The sequence below is a fragment of the Mobula hypostoma genome, chromosome 13 (assembly GCF_963921235.1).
Source record: "Mobula hypostoma chromosome 13, sMobHyp1.1, whole genome shotgun sequence".
Classification (NCBI taxonomy): domain Eukaryota; kingdom Metazoa; phylum Chordata; class Chondrichthyes; order Myliobatiformes; family Myliobatidae; genus Mobula; species Mobula hypostoma.
In genome coordinates, this window is record NC_086109.1 from 58,645,005 (window position 1) to 58,663,933 (window position 18,929).

Genomic DNA, 18,929 nt, shown 5'->3' on the forward strand with positions numbered 1-18,929 from the left:
GATGGAGTGTAGTGTCGGGAGGGTTGTGCAGTTATGGGGTGCTGATGAGACATTGCTACAAGGTTATTATGAACAGTATTTTCTTCAGCACTAACCTACCCAGTTGAAATCCAAGATAGTGCATTTATGTTATGGTGAATCTTTTCAGTGTTCTTCGATAAGGTGCTGCACATGAGGCTGCTTAGCAAAATAAGAGCCCATGGAATTACAGGTAAGTTACTAGCATGGGTGGAGCATTGGCTGATCGGTAGAAACAGAGTGGGAATAAAAGGATCCTATTCTGGCTGGCTACTGGTTACCAGTGGAATTCCACAGGGATATGTGTTGGGACCACTGCTTTTTACAATGTATGTCAATGATTTGGACTATGGGATTAATGGATTTGTGGTTAAATTTGCCAATGATACAAAGATAGGTGGAAGAGTGGGTAGTGTTGAGGAAACAGAGCTTGCAGAGAGACTTAGATAGTTTAGGGGAATAGGCAAAGAAGTGGCAATTGAAATACAATGTTGGAAAGTGTATGGTCATGCACTTTGGTGGAAGAAATAAAAAGGCAGACTGTTATTTAGATGGGGAGAAAATTCAAAATGCAGTGATGCAAAGGGACTTGGGGGTCCTTGTGCAGGATACCCCAAAGGTTAACCTCAAGGTAGAGTCAGTGGTGCAGAAGACGAATGCAATGTGGGCATTCATTTCTGGAGGTATAGAATATATGAGCAAGAATGTGATGTTGAGGCTCTATAAGGCACTGTGAGACCACACTTGGAGCAGTGTGTGCAGTTTTAGGCTCCTTATTTTAGAAGAGATATTACTGACATTGGAGAGGGTTCAGAGAAGATTTGCGAGAATGATTCCAGGAATGAAAGGGTTACCATATGAGAAACGTCTGGCAGCTTTTGGGCTGTATTCCCTGGAGTTCAGGAGAATTAGGGGTGGGGGGAATCTCATTCCAAATATTCCAAATGTTAAAAGGCCTGAACAGATTAGATATGGCAAAGTTACTTCCCATGGTACGGTAGAGGGGACGGTATGACTTCAGAATTGAAGGACATCCATTTAGAACAGAGATGCGGAGAAATGTGGTAAATCTGTGGAATTTGTTGCCACTATTGGCTGTGGAGGCCAAGTCATTGGGTGCATTTAAGGCAGAGATAGATAGGTTCTTGATTAGCCAGGGGATCAAAGGGTACGGTATGAAAGCAGAGGAGTGGGATGACTGGAAGAATTGGATCAGCCCATGGTTGAATGGCGGAGCAGACCCGATGGGCCGAATAGCCTACTTCTGCTCCTATATCTTATGGTCTAATAAGTGCCAGGACCTACCATAGCACAGCTCTGTGGAAAAGGGAGATGGGTTACTTTATTGTTTGTCCCTTTGTGTCCCCTATTGCAAAATGTATGAGGCTTTAACTTGGCACCTCACTAGAGGTTCAGTTCAATACGAGATATTTTGCTTTTAGTTAAATATGCAGCGTATGCGTGATGCCCAAGTACTGAAATACCATCCACAGCCTGAGAGGTTAACTCTGTTTTTCTCTTCATTGATGGTGGCTTGACCTGCTCAGCATGTACTGGTTTCTGAATTTCCAACATTTGCTGCATTTAAATTTTGTGTAAACGTTCTAAGTTCTTAACAGTGATTTTATACAGTGTGGTCAAGCTGACAATCATGAAGTTAACTGAATCTGACCAAAAGAAGATTGGCTTTTTGAAATGTGCAAGTGTGTTCTTAGTCCTGCTGTTACTCAATTTGCTCTCTGGAGAAATGAAGCAATGGTGCAGTCAAGTAAAGCCATGTTCTTGCAGAATGAATCTACCACCCTCGCAGTGCAGATATACAAAGCTATGCAGTGAGTTAAACCTCTCAAATATTGGACACTACAGAGGCTAGTACCTGTAATGGAGCTGACTAGTTTTACAACTGTCTGCAACTTCAATATTGTGAGGTAGCACACTTTTATCTCCCCCCCCCCACCCCCCCCAATACCCGATAGTGATGCAGCCGGTCAGAATGCTCTCCATGGTACATTTGTGAAGTTTTTGAGTGTTTTAGTTGACAAACCAAATATCAGATCCCTAATGAAGTGTCTTGCCTTCTTGGTAGCTGCATGAATATGTTACCTCCAGGTTAGGTCCTTAGTGATGTTGACACCCAGGAACTTGAAATTGCTCAGTCTCTCCACTTCTGAGACCTCCTTAAAGATTGGTTTGTGTTCCCTCATCTTACCTTTTTTGAAGTCCACAATCAGCTCTGGTCTTGCTAACATTGCGTGCAGGATTGTTGCTGCAAAACCACTCATCTAACTGGTATTTCTTGCTCCTGTATGCCCTTTCATCGCCATCTGAAATTTTGCTAACTATGATAGTATCATCAGCAAATTTATAGAAAAATTGGGTGAGTTACCTGTGAAGTGAATTTTGCCTTGCCCAGGATGAATCCAGTTTCACTATCCAGTAGTGTATGCAACTTTCAGGTATACAAGAACAGCAATAGCTTTAGTTGACACATCACAGAAGATGCAGACCTGTATTTTTGCAGGTTTCTGGGGGTGGCAAATGCCAGTTTCCTCTGTTGGGATTTGGTGGGGGTGCTAATTCCTGAAGAGTCTCTCCATGAATTCTGCATGATCTTTTATTTCTGGTTTCCCTCTCAATGTGTGACTGAGGGATGTGAGTCGTCTAGGAGTCTGCTCTATTTTGCTTGGTAGGCATCGTAGAGGGCAGAAAGGAAGCGGAGCTACCCAACTGCTTGACTCGAATTTGCTAAACTCTTTTGTTTATGATTGGAAGGAAGACATCGCCTTCAGTGGGAGGTGCCAGCTTATAATCATCTTCCGTGTGATAGAAGACCAGCTTGCCTAAATCTGGTTGAGCAGAGGTAAGTAGGTCAACGTGCTTGGTTTGCTTACCTACCATCTTTCATACAGATTCTACTCTCACAGGATCTGCAATGACTTGGACATCCCTTCTCCAAGACAGTTATCTTAAATGTGCTGATAATGGGCTGATAAACACCAGTGAGGCAGATTTCATGCACCATGACCCAACCCAGGTCCTGTCATTGGGCATAGGTGCATTGTGCTGTTCACGTACCTTATGTGCGCACATGACGCTGCTGCCAAACAACAGGAGAACCTCAGCAAAGGAGTCAAGTGGGGAGTTAAGTTACCAATGTCCTGATGCGAATGACTGTGTGCACCTTCAGGAGTTGGGATTTCATCTGTGTTGTTGAGAATACGTTCGCACCCAGTGAGGGTTGCAAGGTATGCAGATCTCCACTCCTATTGACTCCACAACAAATCCACTGGCTCTTCTTGCAGAAACTTCTGATGTTTCAAAACATGTCTTTGGAGTGTAGGGGGAAACAGTACCTTGAATACTGAATGTGTCAAAGAATGTTGACCTTGCCAGTTAAACATTGCTCTGATCATCCAATAACACAACAAGTCTTCATCTTTTGCTCAGGATGTCCTTCGGGAAGTTGTGCCTGGACATATTTGAGAGCAGCTTTAGCCTTGGAATCCTTTCCTGTATACGTCTGTGCATGAGGAAGATGCTGCATCTGAGGGATGCTCCGTTGGCTGCCCGCGAGCTCTGCTGTGGGTGTGCTGGAGCCAGTAGTAGCTCGAAGTGCTGGCCCAGAATGAAGTGCTGATATGTCCTTTTATATCCTAGTCCTCTTGAAATGAATGCTAACATTGTGTTTGCCTTCCTCACCACAGATTCAACCTGCAAATTAACCTTAAGGGAACCCAGCTTAAGGACTCCCAAATCCCTTTGCGCCTCAGATTTTTGAATTTTCTCTTCATTTAGAAAATAGTTTACCCTTTTATTTCTCCTACTAAAGTGCATGACCAAACACTTCCCTGACACCGTGTTCCATTTACCATTTTTGTCCATTCTCCTAATCTGTCTACATCCTGCCTCTCTACTTCCTCAAAACTACCTGCCCCTCCTCCTCTATTTGTCTGCAAATTTTGCAACAGAGCTATCAATTAATTTCATCATCCATCATTGGCATATAACGTAAAAAAGAAGCAGTTCCAACACAGTCCCCTGTGGATCACCACGAGTCACCAGCAGCCAGCCAGAAAAGACTCCCTTAATTTGCACTCTTTGTCCTGCCAATCAGCCGGTCTTCTATCCATGCTAGTATCTTTCCAGTAATTCCATGGGCTTTTAACTTGTTAAGCAGCTTTATGTGTGAGCCCTTTCCAAAGGCTTTTTGGAAATCCAAGTACACAACATCTGATTCTCCTTGGTTTATCCTGCTTGTTATTTCTTGAAAGAAGTCCAACAGATTTGCAGGCAAGATTTTCCATTTAGGAAACTCTGCTGACTATGACTTACTTATTTTATCCAGGTACACCGAACCACATTCTTATCAATCGACTCCAACATCTTCCCAGCCACTGAGGCCAGACTAAATAGCCTATAATTTCCTTTCTTCTGCCTCTCACCCTTTTTGAAGAGTGGAGTGACATTTCCTATTTTCCAGTCTTCTGGAACCATTCCAGAATCTAGTGATTCTTGAAAGATCATTACTAATACCTCCACAATCTCTTCAGCCACCTCTTTCAAAACCCTGGGGTGCAGACCGTCTGGTCCACGTAACTTGCCTACCTTCAGACCTTTCAGTTTCCCAAGAATCTTCTCACTAGTAATGGCAACTTCACACACTTCTGCCTCCTGACACTCTCAAGCTCCCAGCATACTGCTATCGTCTTCCACAGAAAAGACTGATGCAAAAACTTGTTCAGTTTGTCTAACATTTCCTGTCCCCATTACTACCTCTCCACCATCATTTTCCAGCGGTCTGATGTTGACTCTTGCCTCTCCTCTATACTTCATGTATCTGAACAAACGTTTGGTATCCTCATTAATATGATTGACTAGCTTGTTTTCTATCCTACCTTTTTCTTCTTAATAAGCTTTTTAGTTGTTTTCGAACTCCCCACTAATTTTTGCTCTATTATATGCCCTTTCTTTGGCTTTGACTTCTCTTGTTAGCCATGGTTGTGTCATCTTACCTTTAGAATATTTCTTCCTCTTTGGGATGTATATATCCCATGCCTTCCGATTCACTTCCAGAAATTCCAGCAACTGCTGCTCTGCCATCATCCCTGCCAATGTTCTTTTCTGATCCATTTTAGCAATCTCCTCTCTCATGGCTTTGTAATTCCCTTAACTCCACTGTAATACTGATAGATCTGACTTTAGCTTCTACTCAAATTTCAGGGTGAATTCCATCACATTATGATCAATTTCCCCTAAAGGGTCTTTTACCTTAAGCTCGCTAATCAATTCCAGTTCATTGCAGAATAGCAATCAATCCAGAATAACTGGTCCCCTCGTAGGCTCAATCATGAGCTGCTCTGAAAAGCAATCTCATAGGCATTCTAGAAATTTCCCCTCTACGAAATACAGCATCAGAATTATTTTCCCCGTCTACCTGCATATTGAAATCTCCCATGACTATTGTAACATTGTTCTTTTGACATGCATTTTCTATTGTCTGTTGTAATTTGTAGACCACATTCTTACTACAGTTTGGGGGTTCATGTACGTATAACTGCCTTCAGAGTCTTTTTACCCTTGCAGTTCCCCAGCTTTATCCACAGCAATTCAACACCTTCTGACCCTATGTTACCTCTTTCTAAAGATGTGATTTCACTTTTTACCATCAGAGCCACGCCACACCCTCTGCCTACCTACCTGTCCTTTGATACAATGTGTATCCTTGGACGATAAACTCCCTGCTATAATCTTCTTTCAGCCATGATTCAGTGATGCCTACAACATCATACCTGCCAATCTGCAACTGTGCTACAAGTTCATTGACCTTATTCCGTATGCTGTGCGCATTCAAATATAACACCTTCAGTCCTGTATTCACCCTTTGCAGTTTTGTCTGCCTTTTCATTGTAACTCATCCTGTTGACTGCAATTTTACCCTATCATCAGCTTCTCCTTAATAGGAGTCTCACTTTTCACAGCCTCTGTTTGTAAACCAACTACCTCATCCTCAGCACTATCACTCAGGTTCCCAACACCTTGCCAAATTAGTTTAAGCCCTCCCCAACAACTCTATCAAACCTGCCCACAAAGATGTAGGTCCCCCTTGAGTTTTCAATTCCTCAGCCACACATTCGCCTGCCAAATCATCCTATTCTTACCTTCTCTGGCGCATGGCACAGGCAGCCATCCAGAGATTACTACCCTGGAGGTCCTGTTTTTCAGCTTTCTCCCTAAAACCTCTCTTCAGGATCTCCTCAACTTGTCTAACTATGTCATTGGTGCCAATATGTACCAGGAATTCTTTCTGCACACTCTCCCCCTTGAGAATGCCACGGATCCGATCCGAGACATCCCTGACCCTGGCACTTGGGAGGCAACATACCATCCGGGTGTCTCTGTCGCGCCCACAGAATCTAAAGTGGTATACTTATTATTTAGGGGAACAGCCGCAGGTGTACCCTGCACTGGCTGAGCATTTCCCTTCCTTCTCCTGACAGTCATCCAGTTACCAGTGTCCTGAAACCTATGAGTGACAACCTCCCTGTAGCTCCAATCTATTACCTCCTCATTCTCCAGTGTGAGCCGAAGGTTATCAAGCTGCAGCTCCAATTGGACCGGACATTGCCTATCGTGTTTTATGATAGCTTTCTGCTTCAATTTTGTTGACCATAGGAGGGGTTTCAGTTTCCCATGCTTTTGTTGGAGACCTCTTTGGACGATGAATCGCAGGAAGTTGAGAGCACAAAACTAGGGTAATTTCTCATTTCTACGTGGCGGCTGACAAATTCCACAAAGATAGTGGTTTTATACTTGAAACCTTCAGTTACCCATTGTCTTGCAAGTTGTTCAGTAGTTTTTTTTCATTATAGGGGTTATTCCTTTTTGCAGTGTCCAAGAAATTCAGGAAACGCTCATTTTTCCTTTTGTGGTTTGCAGTTCCGACAACAAATCTGCAAGCTCCAGTAGCTTCCACAATTTTTTGTATGAGATTTTTGTAAAATTATGGAGTCTACTGAAGAGAGATTCTCCAATTGCCTCTGGAGAGCTATAGCATTTGTCCAGCCTCTTGCCACAGCATATGTAAGCCCTTAGCTGGATAATCAATGTACACAGCCCTGACCCTTTTTGCATGTTGCTGTGACTCCCCATCAAGCCACTTGCAGAGGAGATTTTCTTCGCTAGGTTTGAGACTTAACCCTTCGACAGCATTGCAAAGCCTTGACTTCCAGGACAGATAACTGGTAGACTGATTGTCCAACGCTTTTAGTTCTGCTGAGACTAAGTTTCAATGAGTCAGATACTAAACCCGTGGGTCCTGAATGGAGACCGGTTACCGGTTTGTCGAATACTTATACTTTATACTTTATTGTTGCCAAACAATTGGTACTAGAACGTACAATCATCACAGCGATATTTGATTCTGTGCTTCCCACTCCCTGGATTACAGATATTAAATATTGAAAATAGTCAAGATTAGTGAATATTAAAAATTTAAATTATAAATCATAAATAGAAAATAGAAAAATGGAAAGTAAGGTAGTGCCAAAAAAAACCAAGAGGCAGGTCCGGATATTTGGAGGGTACGGCCCAGATCCGGGTCAGGATCTGTTCAGCAGTCTTATCACAGTTGGAAAGAAGCTGTTCCCAAATCTGGCCGTACAAGTCTTCAAGCTCCTGAGCCTTCTCTCGGAAGGAAGAGGGACGAAATGTGTGCCCTGGGATAGATGGAAGCTCAGTCTGTTCATGTCTGTGCAAATGGGATTGATATTGGTAGCAATTCCCGAATGAGATTTTGCTTTGATGAAGGTCAAGCTCTTTGCTAGGTTTGAGACTTAGTCCTTCGACAGCATTGCAAAAGTTTGACTTCCAGGACAGATAACTTGCAGACTGATTGTCGAACACTCTTAGTCCTGAGAGAGTAGACCTTGACAAGCCAGATACCAAGCCAAATTGAATGCACCTGCACCTGCAGCTCCTGAACGACGGCATTGTGGAGACTGGTTTGTCATATGTGTGTCCTGGGAGAGATGGAAGCTCAGTCTGTGTAAATGGGGCTGGGATTGGTAGTGGTCTTGACTGAGATTTTTTTTGCTGTATTGAAACTGCAGAGGTGGGTATTGTGGGTCTTTGCTTCTGTAGACCTTGACTATCAATACCTGGGCTACATGAAAGGCATGTTGGCTGTGTGGTGTGGACAGCTTCTCCTTGGACATATTCTTCAGTTAGCTGCATTGGCTGCTGTGATGACACAGCATGACTCACCATTGTCTAAGTCATCTACTGCTTCATATAACTTTGCCCCTGCTGAGCCAGCCCAGCCTCACACTCTTCCCTGAGCGCACTAACGTAGCCTCTACACATGCTCTCTCCATGTCTATACGAGCTTTCTCCGTTTACATCTCACCTCTTGTTTAGCATAAGCCACTTTCATTCTTGCTGGTACAGCTCTGGCGTGAGCTTGTCCTGCAGCCACGCCAATCGTGGATTTGTTCAAGTATTGTGACAACGTAACCAAGGCATTGCATTCTGACCTGACTTCCAGATCTCAGTGATCGACTTACTCGGGTCGGAAGCTGACATCGACATGTACAGCATTCAGATGCGTATCCAGTCTGTGGGCGACGCCTTTGAAGATGAGTTATCCTTTCATTCAACTGCCCTCACTGCAGATACACAAAGCTATGCAGTGATTGAAACACCTTCTCAAAAGTTACCCAAGATGGAAACTTGCTTCAGGGTTTTTAATGAGATCTTGCTTGTGAGAAGATATTGCAATATCAAGGGCAAAGAGGGTGGATGGAGATAGGTGTCTTTCCACTGTGTGCTTCAACACTAAATGCAAATTAACCTGCGCAGGAAATGATATAAGAGTAGCTTAGGTACAGAAAGTGATGTTTAAACAAAATAAACTTCACCTTTAGAGACCAGAACAATGAATGTTTGTTTTTTAGTATTAATAATGTATTCAGCATGAAACATTTCAATACACACAGAAATAAAACACAGAAGCTGGATTAATCCAGTGGTTTGAGTTTTCATCATCATCGTTATGTGCTGCGTCATATGATGTGAGCAATCCTTGGTCTTCTATCTGTCTTTAAATTGAGAAGTTCTAATAAGCTCTTCAAAACTTTTGCCTGTCCATCCCTTGACATAACTCATGAATGCCACGCGCTGTTGGCCGTGACTTTTTCTTCCATCAATTTTCCCATTGCTACAAGATGTTTGAGCTTTTCTTTCCACAGTACATGACCCAGAAATACCAGCTGCCGTTTCCTGAGTGATAATATCAACTCTGTTCTTACTTCAGCTTTTCGCAACGTTTCCTCATTTGCTACTTAATCCTTCTGTGATATTTTCATCATTCTTTTCAATAACCACATTTCTTCAGCTTTGAGTCTTCCCGCATTTTGCTTTGATATTGTCCAACACTCGCTCTCATGTGTTAGTGTGGAATGACAGTAGCACCACAACACTCTGAGTTTCGTGTCCATAGAAATTATGTCTTGCCCAAACTCTCGAATGTGCACCCTTCTTCTAATTTCAACATCAGGCCTATCATCAGGTGTTATCATGCTCCCTGAGTATTTGAACTTCCATGTTTGTTTCAGTTCACATTTCTGTCTTTCTTTCTTTGTGGCAACGTACAATCAGTCGTCTTGCAATTGATGGGCAATTCTCTCCATGCGCTTTCTTCAACAACTTTATGTAATATTTCTTGGAGCTATCAACAATGTGTTGTCTGCATATTGTAGCTTGCTCAAATTGTATCCACCAGTTATCATGCCTGGAACATTGCTAATTTCTCTTAGAATCTTCTCACTATAAAGGTTGAATAGGTCGGATGAGAGAACAGAACCCTGACTGGTTCCCCGCTTAATCTGGACAATATTGCTCAGTTTGAGATGTCTAACTTCTCAATAATTGCTAGGTCATAATTATCAGTATTTGGCTAACTGAACTTTACTCACTGGAGTTTAGAAGAATGTGGGTTGGTGGTTCTTATTGGAATCTACCAAATATTAAAAGCCGGGATGGAGTGAATATAGAGAGGTTGTTTCCAATAGTGTGAGAGTCCAGGATCAGAGGGTATAGATCAGAATAGAAGGATATTCCTTTAGAACAGAAATGAAGAGGAATTTATTTCACCAGAGGGAATTATGTGTAGAATTCATTGCCACAGATGACTGTGGAGAACAAGTCACTGAGTGTATTTAAAGCAGAAGCTGAAAGATTCTTGATTAGTAAGGGTGTAAAAGGTTACAGAGAGAAAGGGATTGAGAGGAGCAAAAAAAATCAGATGGTGGAGTAGATTCAATAGGCTGAAAAGCTGATTCTGCACCTATGTCTTATGTCTACTTTCTGCGAAGGCTGAGAAAAGTCCATCTCCCACCCCCCAACCCCCCATCCTCCCCACATTCTACAGCAGTTGTATTGAGAACATCCTGAGCAGCTGCATCACTGCCCGGTTCGGAAATTGTACCATCTCGGATTGCAAGACCCTGCAGCGGATAGTGAGGTCAGCTGAAAAGATCATTGGGGTCTCTCTTCCTGCCATTACAGACACTTACACCACACGCTGCATCCGTAAAGCGAACAGCATTATGAAGGACCCCACACATCCCTCCTATAAACTCTTCTCCCTCCTGCCATCTGGCAAAAGGCACCGAAGCATTCGGACTCTTGCAACCAGACTATGTAACAGTTTCTTCCCCCAAGTCATCAGACTCCTCAATACCCAGAGCCTGGACTGACACCAACCTACTGCCCTCTACTGTGCCTATTGTCTTCTTTATTATTTATTGTAATGCCTGCACTGTTTTGTGCAATTAATGCAGTCCTGGGTAGGTCTGTAGTCTGGTGTGGTTTTTGTGGTGTTTTACATAATTCAGTGTAGTTTCTGTATTGTTCATGTAGCACCATGGTCCTGAAAAACATTGTCTCGTTTTTACTGTGTACTGGACCAGCAGTTATGGTCGAAACGACAATAAAAAGTGACTCGACTTGACTTATCTCATCACAAGTTGATCCAAATAGGAACAGCTGGGTCCAGTTAGTGCAGAGATCCCACCTCTCCTGGAAGTTCCGGGAGTCTCCCGCATATTAATAGTGGTTCCCTGATGCCCGCAAATTATATACAATATCACGGAAATCAATTTTTTTGAGAGCGAGCGAGCGCGAGAGAGAGAGAGAGCAAGAGAGCGAGAGAGAAAGCAAGCAAGAGCGCTTGAGAGAGAGCGAGTGAGAGCGCGCCATGGCAGAGTGTTCCAAAAAAAAATAAAACGTACGTCACCCCAGACTACACTAAAGTGTACCCCTGCCTAATAGGGGTCAAAATAATGACAGTGTTGCTTGCTGCACTGTTTGCAACAGTGACTTTTCTATTGCCCATGGTGGGTTAAGACTGTAAAAGACATGTTGATGTGAGTTTAACAGGTGTCATTCGTTCATTACATAGCTAACGTTATTTAAACTAGCTAGCAGGCTGCTAAGGAGCTACCTATTGCAGATATCCCACCTCTCCCGGAAGTCTCCCGCAAATTGATGGTGCTACCTCCCTGAAATGAGTTTTTGCAGGGTAGGATGTCTGTTAGTGGGTGAAGCTAGAGGAGTTGAGATGAATGCAACGACTGCAATAAGGGGAAGCTGGATATGACAAGGAAAAGTTTCAAAGTACATTTACTGTCAAAGTGTGTATATAGTTTACAAGCCTGACATTTGTCCTCCCACAGGTAGCCACAAACCGCCTTTAAAGAAAATCTCCAACACCCAATGCGCAAAAAAAATATAAATTGTGCAAACAGCCATATCCGAGCAAATGACACACAGAGTATTAAACACAAGCCCACAGATGCTCTGAAACAGTCCAAGAGCTACAGCTACAGCCACTGAGTTACTGCTGTGTCAATGACTGCAGGTCTTAGCTGCAGAGCCAGTTCTGTGCTGAAACATCTCAATCAAGTCGTGCAAAGAACAAAAAAACGAGTAACCAGAAATACATGGAGTCACCAAAAACAGAGTCCCCAACCACGGAGTGAGCTCAAAGCTGAGGACCTTAAACGTCAAATTGTTGAATCCTTCCCCTCCCCCCAAAAAAGTCCCACAGCCACGAGCCAGGCTGAGGTGATCAAACCTGCACCTTCCAGCAGTGGTGAGAGGGAAACCAATCAAACACACGCAACTGGCGCTGAACACCTGCTCATCCTCTGCTCTCGTCCTTGTCGACTTCAGTCTTGCTCGATGTTCTCACTGATGCGAGGTAATGGAGCCGACCACAGGTCTGCATTCCACCATTGGGAAACGATGGCTGCATATTCCACTGTCAACCTCGCCAAATTCCCCAGGAGTTCCCCAAAAGTGCCTCAGTCAGTTAGCTCAAAAATACAGAATCACAGGCCTCAATCGATCGCAGTTCAGGAGAAGATGCACATTTAAAAGAAGAAGAAGTTGTTTTGTGATCTATCTGTAGGATGTCATCATTGGTTGCTGGTGCCATCTGAGATTATACTGAAACGTGGATGAAAAATTGTGGAGGTGGTTTGTGTATATTGTTAACACTGCATTAGACCCACTGATTTATAACTCTTTGGTATCAGGTCTTTTGCAAATATGAATTATTTTTGTAACTGGGTGACCGTCAGATCTTATTCAGTATCATTAAAAGTGTACTTAGGTAACCATCTGGGTAATGCTAGAATAGTTGTCTGTGCCTTTAAGGGAGACGGTGATGTCATTACGCACGCGCAGGATAGTGGGGAGACCATTTTGCTTTCTGCTGAAGACGTGGTAGGGCGTTGGAATTGGGTTCCTCCCAGAGTGTGCTGAGCATAGCGAGGAAAGGTTTTATCAAGTAAATGACTCAAAGCTGGATCACGTGGCTTGGGCAAAGTTCCGCACCAGCCAAGATTGCCACTGCCGTATTAGTTCTGTTTTTTTTTTATACTGCATATGCAATTCTGTTCATACACAAGGGTTTGGATGGAAGGTTAAACTGAGATTGTAACGGCAAGAACTGGTTGTAAATTCGTTTGTTTTGTTTCACGACCCTCTTCTGGCACTTAAACATCTAAAACAGATAAAGGAATTAAAACCCGAAAAAATGTCTTTGTGTCCTGAGTGTGTACTTTTCCCCAGGCTACAAAATTTTATATTTATTGATTACACTCTTAAAGTTTCCTTTAAGTACAAATTCCTGCTGAGAATCTTAATTTCTCAACAACATCTAATCAAAGGTAGAAAAAAAAATCCATGAGGACACCTCTCCCACTGGGTCCTCATAATCTAAAATGCCAGGAGGGAGATCAGTGGGGAGGTACAAATGGACAAGGGGGATGCATAGGGAGAGATACCTGTGGAAAGCAGAAAGTGGGGGGGACGGGACGGGAAAGATGTGCTTGGTGGTGGATCCTGTTGGAGATGACGGAAGTTGCAGAGAATTATAGAAACATAGAAACATAGAAGATAGGTGCAGGAGTAGGCCATTTGGCCCTTCGAGCCTGCACCGCCATTTATTATGATCATGGCTGATCATCCAACTCAGAACCCCGCCCCAGCCTTCCCTCCATACCCCCTGACCCCCGTAGCCACAAGGGCCATATCTAACTCCCTCTTAAATATAGCTAATGAACTGGCCTCAACTGGAGAACATGTGGTGAACATGGAGGCTGGTGGGATGGTAGGTGAGGACAAGAAGAGCCCTACCCCTGGTAGGATGGTGGGAGGATGGGGTAAGAGCAGACGTGCGTGAAATGGAAGAGATGCGATTAAGGGCAGAGTTGATGGTGGAGGAAGAGAAGCCCCCTTCTTTGAAAAAGGAGGACATCTCCTTCATCCTGGAATGAAAAGCCTCATCCTGATAGCAGGAGGAATTGAGAGAAGGGGATGGCATTTTTACAAGTAACAGGGTGGGAAGAGGAATAGTCCAGGTAGATGTGAGAGTCCATGGGTTTATAATATCAGTAGATGAACTGTCTATAGAGAGAGAGATTGAGAAAGGTGAGGGAGGTGTCGGAAATGGACCAGGTAAATCTGAGAGCAGGGTGGAAGTTGGAGACAAAGTTGATGAGGGTGACGAGCTCCACGTGGGCTCCGGAAGCAACGCCAATGCAGTCGTTGCTGTAGGTAAAAAAGTGAGGGATGGTCACCAGCAATGTTCCCTCTAATTTTAGTAGTCAGTGTGCACAAAAATCTTATGTTGTGCAATTTTTTTTCCTGTGACAAAAGTATGTGCGCACTGAATGCACACATGGCACGGTTTATGTAGGTTTACAAAATATTTGATATAAAACTGCACAGAATAACAACAAAATATGAGGGGTGATTGACAGGTTTGTGGCCTAAGGTAGAAAGAGTCAATTTTAGAAAACCTAGCACATTTATTTTTCAACATAGTCCCCTCCTACATGTACACACTTAGTCCAGCGGTCGTGGAGCATACGGATCCCTTCTTTGTAGAAGTGGTCCACAGCAGGGGTGATTGATAAGTTTGTGGCCTTATAACAGCTCTTGTTACATGCACGTGCAGTTCAACTCTTTGAGTGAAAATGCAGAAAGTTTGAAGTTAATAACTCATCTCCCTCTACATTAGGCTGCAAACTTATCAATCACCCCTGCTGTGGACCACTTTCTGGAGGTTCAAGACGCCGACTTCTACAAAGAAGGGATCCGTGTTCTCCACGACCGCTGGACTTAGTGTGTAAATGTAGGAAAAATGAATGTGCTACGTTTTCTAAAATTGACACCTTCTACCTTAGGCCACGAACTTATCAATCACCCCTGGTAATATACATATTTAAATCACTCAGTTATTTTTTCTCTCTCCTGTCTTTGGTATTTACCCATTCTTTGTAAACTCTAACTAGACTAATAGAACTTCCATCCAATTGAGAGCTTTTGATTTCATTAACATATCCAAATGACATTCACCTAAGCAGTTTCTCAGCTTGTTTTTGAGTTGATTCTTTAGGCTAAAACCTTGCTCACAGTCTGCACTAGATGCAAGAAAGATTCCCCCGATGTCCTTCAACTGTGCAAGGTCGTAAAACTTCATTTTGAAGTACAAATGCCACCATTCGAGCAAAGTTTGAAATCAGTTTGGATTTAATTTTATTCTTGCACGGAAAATTTGAAATCATTAAACTGTCTAACTATTACAGTATTTTCAGCTAGAAAATCATAATATTTTAGACATAAGGCATTAACTTGTTCATCGCCAAATGCGAAGTCACAATCTGCAATTGCGGAGAAATCAAAAGCTGACCATTCTTGTACCTCATCTTCAGGAAACCTTTCTTCTAAATGAACACAAAGACTATTTATAAAAGTCAACAGCGAACTTGTATCTACTGTGACATTTTCTTCACATTGTTGGCTTAGCAAAACTTTAACTTTGTCTCTCCACGAAACATTGTCTTCCAATTTGAATCCTGACGAAGGGTCTCGGCCTGAAACGTCGACTGCGCCTCTTCCTATAGATGCTGCTTGGCCTGCTGCGTTCACCAGCAACTTTGATGTATGTTGCTTGAATTTCCAGCATCTGCAGAATTCCTGTTGTTTATTGTCTTCCAGATACTGCTTTCTTATCTTGTTAATTTTGCCTCGTGCAAAATGAAGTGAATCTATCGGTGTCAGGCCACTCTTTTGCAGAATCTTGCACAGTGCAGCCAGTTCATCAAAGACTCAGCAGTGTAGGCTTGGAACATGGAGTTCCACGTAGCTGACAAACAGGCAAGCTTAGCTGGGGCCCATGCGACTGCCCGTGGCTACATCTTTTGTTTCAAAGAAGTGGAGGAGCCAAAGGAGAAATTATTAAGAGCTGGGACAAGTTCCACTAGACAGAGGAGAGTGGTGATGGAGGAGAACTGGATTGGGTCTGGTGTCCAGAAAGAAACGGAGAGTTTTGATGCCTTCCTAGTGGGGAATGGAGGTATGTAGGGATTGGACATCCATGGTGAAAATAAGATGCTCAGCGTCAGTGAACTTGAAATCATTGAAAAGATTCAGAGCATTTGAAGTGTCTGTCGTGGTCCGGTCTGTAAAGTCCATATTCCGGTTCATGGTCTGGTCCATCGACCCTTGCTCCAGGTTTTCCCGTCTACCCTGTTTCTGTTCTTGTTGAGTTCTGATTGAGGCAGCTGATGCTTGTTGGGGCTGGCTGCATAAATACCTTCAGAGACCAGGGTATGGCTGCTGGATTGTTCTTGTCCTTACTCCTTGTATCCCTCCCTCTGCCTTCTGTTTCCTCGCCTGAAGCCCTGCCTTGTCTTGCTGGTAACACTCGCCTCGCCTGAAGTTCTCGTTTCGCCTTGCAATGCCTGAAGCCCTGCCTTGTCTTGCTGGTAACACTCGCCTCGCCTGAAGTTCTCGTTTCGCCTTGCAATGCCTGAAGCCCTGCCTTGTCTTGCTGGTAACTCCTGCTTCACCTGAAGTTCTGTCTTGCCTTGCATTGCATGAAGCCTTGCCTTGTCTTGCTGTCTTGTCCTGGAGCCACCCCGTACCTAGCTCCCTTCCTGTCCCTTGCCTCCGTCGGGTAAGCCAGGCCGTCTTGCCATTACCTGAGGTTGGTTCTGTCCCTTCCTGTCCCTTGCCTCCGTCGGGTGGTGATCCGCGCCCTGCCCAGGAGGAGCCTGCCTAGCCTCAAGCCTGAAGACTCCAGCCTCCTGCCTAGCCTCAAGCCTGAAGACTCCGGTCTCCTGCCTAGCCTCAAGCCTGAAGACTCCAGCCTCCTGCCTCCTGCCAAGCTTCGCCTCAAGTCTCTAGCCTCTAGCCTCCAGCCTGAAGATCCCAGCCTCCTGCCAAGCCTTGCCTCTAGCCTCAAACCTCAAGTCTGAAGACTCCAGCCTCCTGCCAAGCCTCGCCTCAAGTCTCTAGCCTCTAGCCTCCAGCCTCCTGCCAAGCCTCACCTCTAGCCTCAAGCCTGAGGACTCCAGCCTCCTGCCTCCTGCCAAGCCTCGCCTCTAGCCTCAAGCCTGAAGACTCCAGCCTCGTCCTGCCTGCCTGCCAAGCCTCGTCTTTGCCTAGTTCTGGTGTCCAAGTCAGAGGCAAGATCCAGGTACTGGGTCCTTGTCCAGTCTCTGGCTCGGAGTCCAGGCCCAGGCTCCTAGCTCTTTTGTCTAGTCCTGTTCCGTGTTCCCAGTTTTTGTGTCCATGTCCTTGCCCTCACCCTGTATCCTAGTCCTGTCCCTAGTACTTCAGTGTCTGTGTCTTGCACTTGGGTCCATTCCCAGCCACCTCCTTATGACAGTATGACATGGATTAAGATAGGAAGGGACTGAACTGGGGGGAGTAAAACAGAATCGAGGTATGCAGATATGAGTTCATTGGGGCAGGAACAAGTTGAAACAATAGGTCTATTTGGACAAGCAGGTTTGAGGATCTTGGGTAGGATGTAGAAATGGGAGGTGCGGGGTGCAGGAACTATGAGGTTGATGACGGTGGATGGGAGATCCCCAGAGTCAATAAGGTTGGGATTGTGCTGCGCAAAAACTGACTGTTTCATTGGATGTGAAATATGTGAAGTACATTTGTCATTACCAATCTTCTCTGATAGGATCAATGCTGATTTATCAATTATACATTTAATCACTGTGAGCAGCAGGGACATTCTTTCTAAATTACTAATCCGGATTTCCAGTGCTTGGAATTTACTGTTAATGTCATAAGGAGGTGGCTGGGAACGGATCCATGTGCAAGACACAGACACTGAAGTACTAGGGATAGGACTAGGATACAGAGTGAGATCTAGGATATGGACACGAAAACCAGGAACCTGGAATGGAACTGGACAAGAGAGCTAGGAACCCGGGCTTGGACTCTGAGCCAGAGACTGGACAAGGACCCAGAATCTGGGTCTTGCCTCTGGCTCGGACCCCAGAACTAGGCAAGGACATGACTTGGCTGGCAAGCAGGACGAGGCTGGAGCCTTCAGACTTGAGACCAGAGACTTGAGACCAGAGACTTGAGAATAGAGGCTTGAGGCTTGGGGTCTTGAAGCTCCTCCTGGGCAGGGCGCGGTACTCCACCAGAAGGAGGCAAGGGACAGGAAGGGACAGAACCAACCGTAGGTAACGGCAAGACAGCCTGGCTTACCCGATGGAGGCAAGGGACAGGAAGGGACAGAACCAACCGCAGGGTAACGGCAAGGCAGCCTGACTTACCCGGCAGAGCCAAGGGACAGGAAGGGAGCTAGGTACAGGGTGGCTCCAAGACAAGACTACAGGCGAGGCGAGGTGAGAGTTACCGGCAAGACAAGGCAGGGCTTCAGGCGAGGAAACAGAAGGCAGGGGAAGGGATACAAGGAGTAAGGACAAGAACAATCCAGCAGCCACGCCCTGGTCTCTGGAGGTATTTATGCAGCCAGCCCCAACCAGCATCAGCTGCCTCAATCAGGAACAGAAACAGGATAGACAGGAAAACCTGGAGCAAGGGTCGATGGACTGGACTGTGAACCAGAGTTCCACCAGCTGCATTTTGTAACAGTAAATTCCAAGGACTGAGATATCAAGGCTACCCTTCTATCTTCCAGTCTTTCCTGGCTTCTCTCTTCTTTGTCACTACTGACCCTCCTATTTTGCTTCATTGATACCTTGCCTTGTGTCTAACTATTTCCATTCTTAGTGAAAGATCTTTTGATAATTTTGCCTGACCTGCTGTTTTTCATTTTCATCATTACTGGTCCATTTGCTAATTTTTCAAAGATGCTGAGGTGACATTGATGCCCATTTAAAACTAGCACAATGTACCCAACCAATTAACTCGTAAACAGGAGTCACCAAAGTCCTAACAAAATGCTCAATGCAGAGGAGCTGTTACTGTTTTCTTGAAACAGACTTTGGAATGAAACAGTTTTATTGACTTGAATATTTTTTTTGCATTATAATTGTATGCTCACCTGACTTTAGAAAATAATTTGT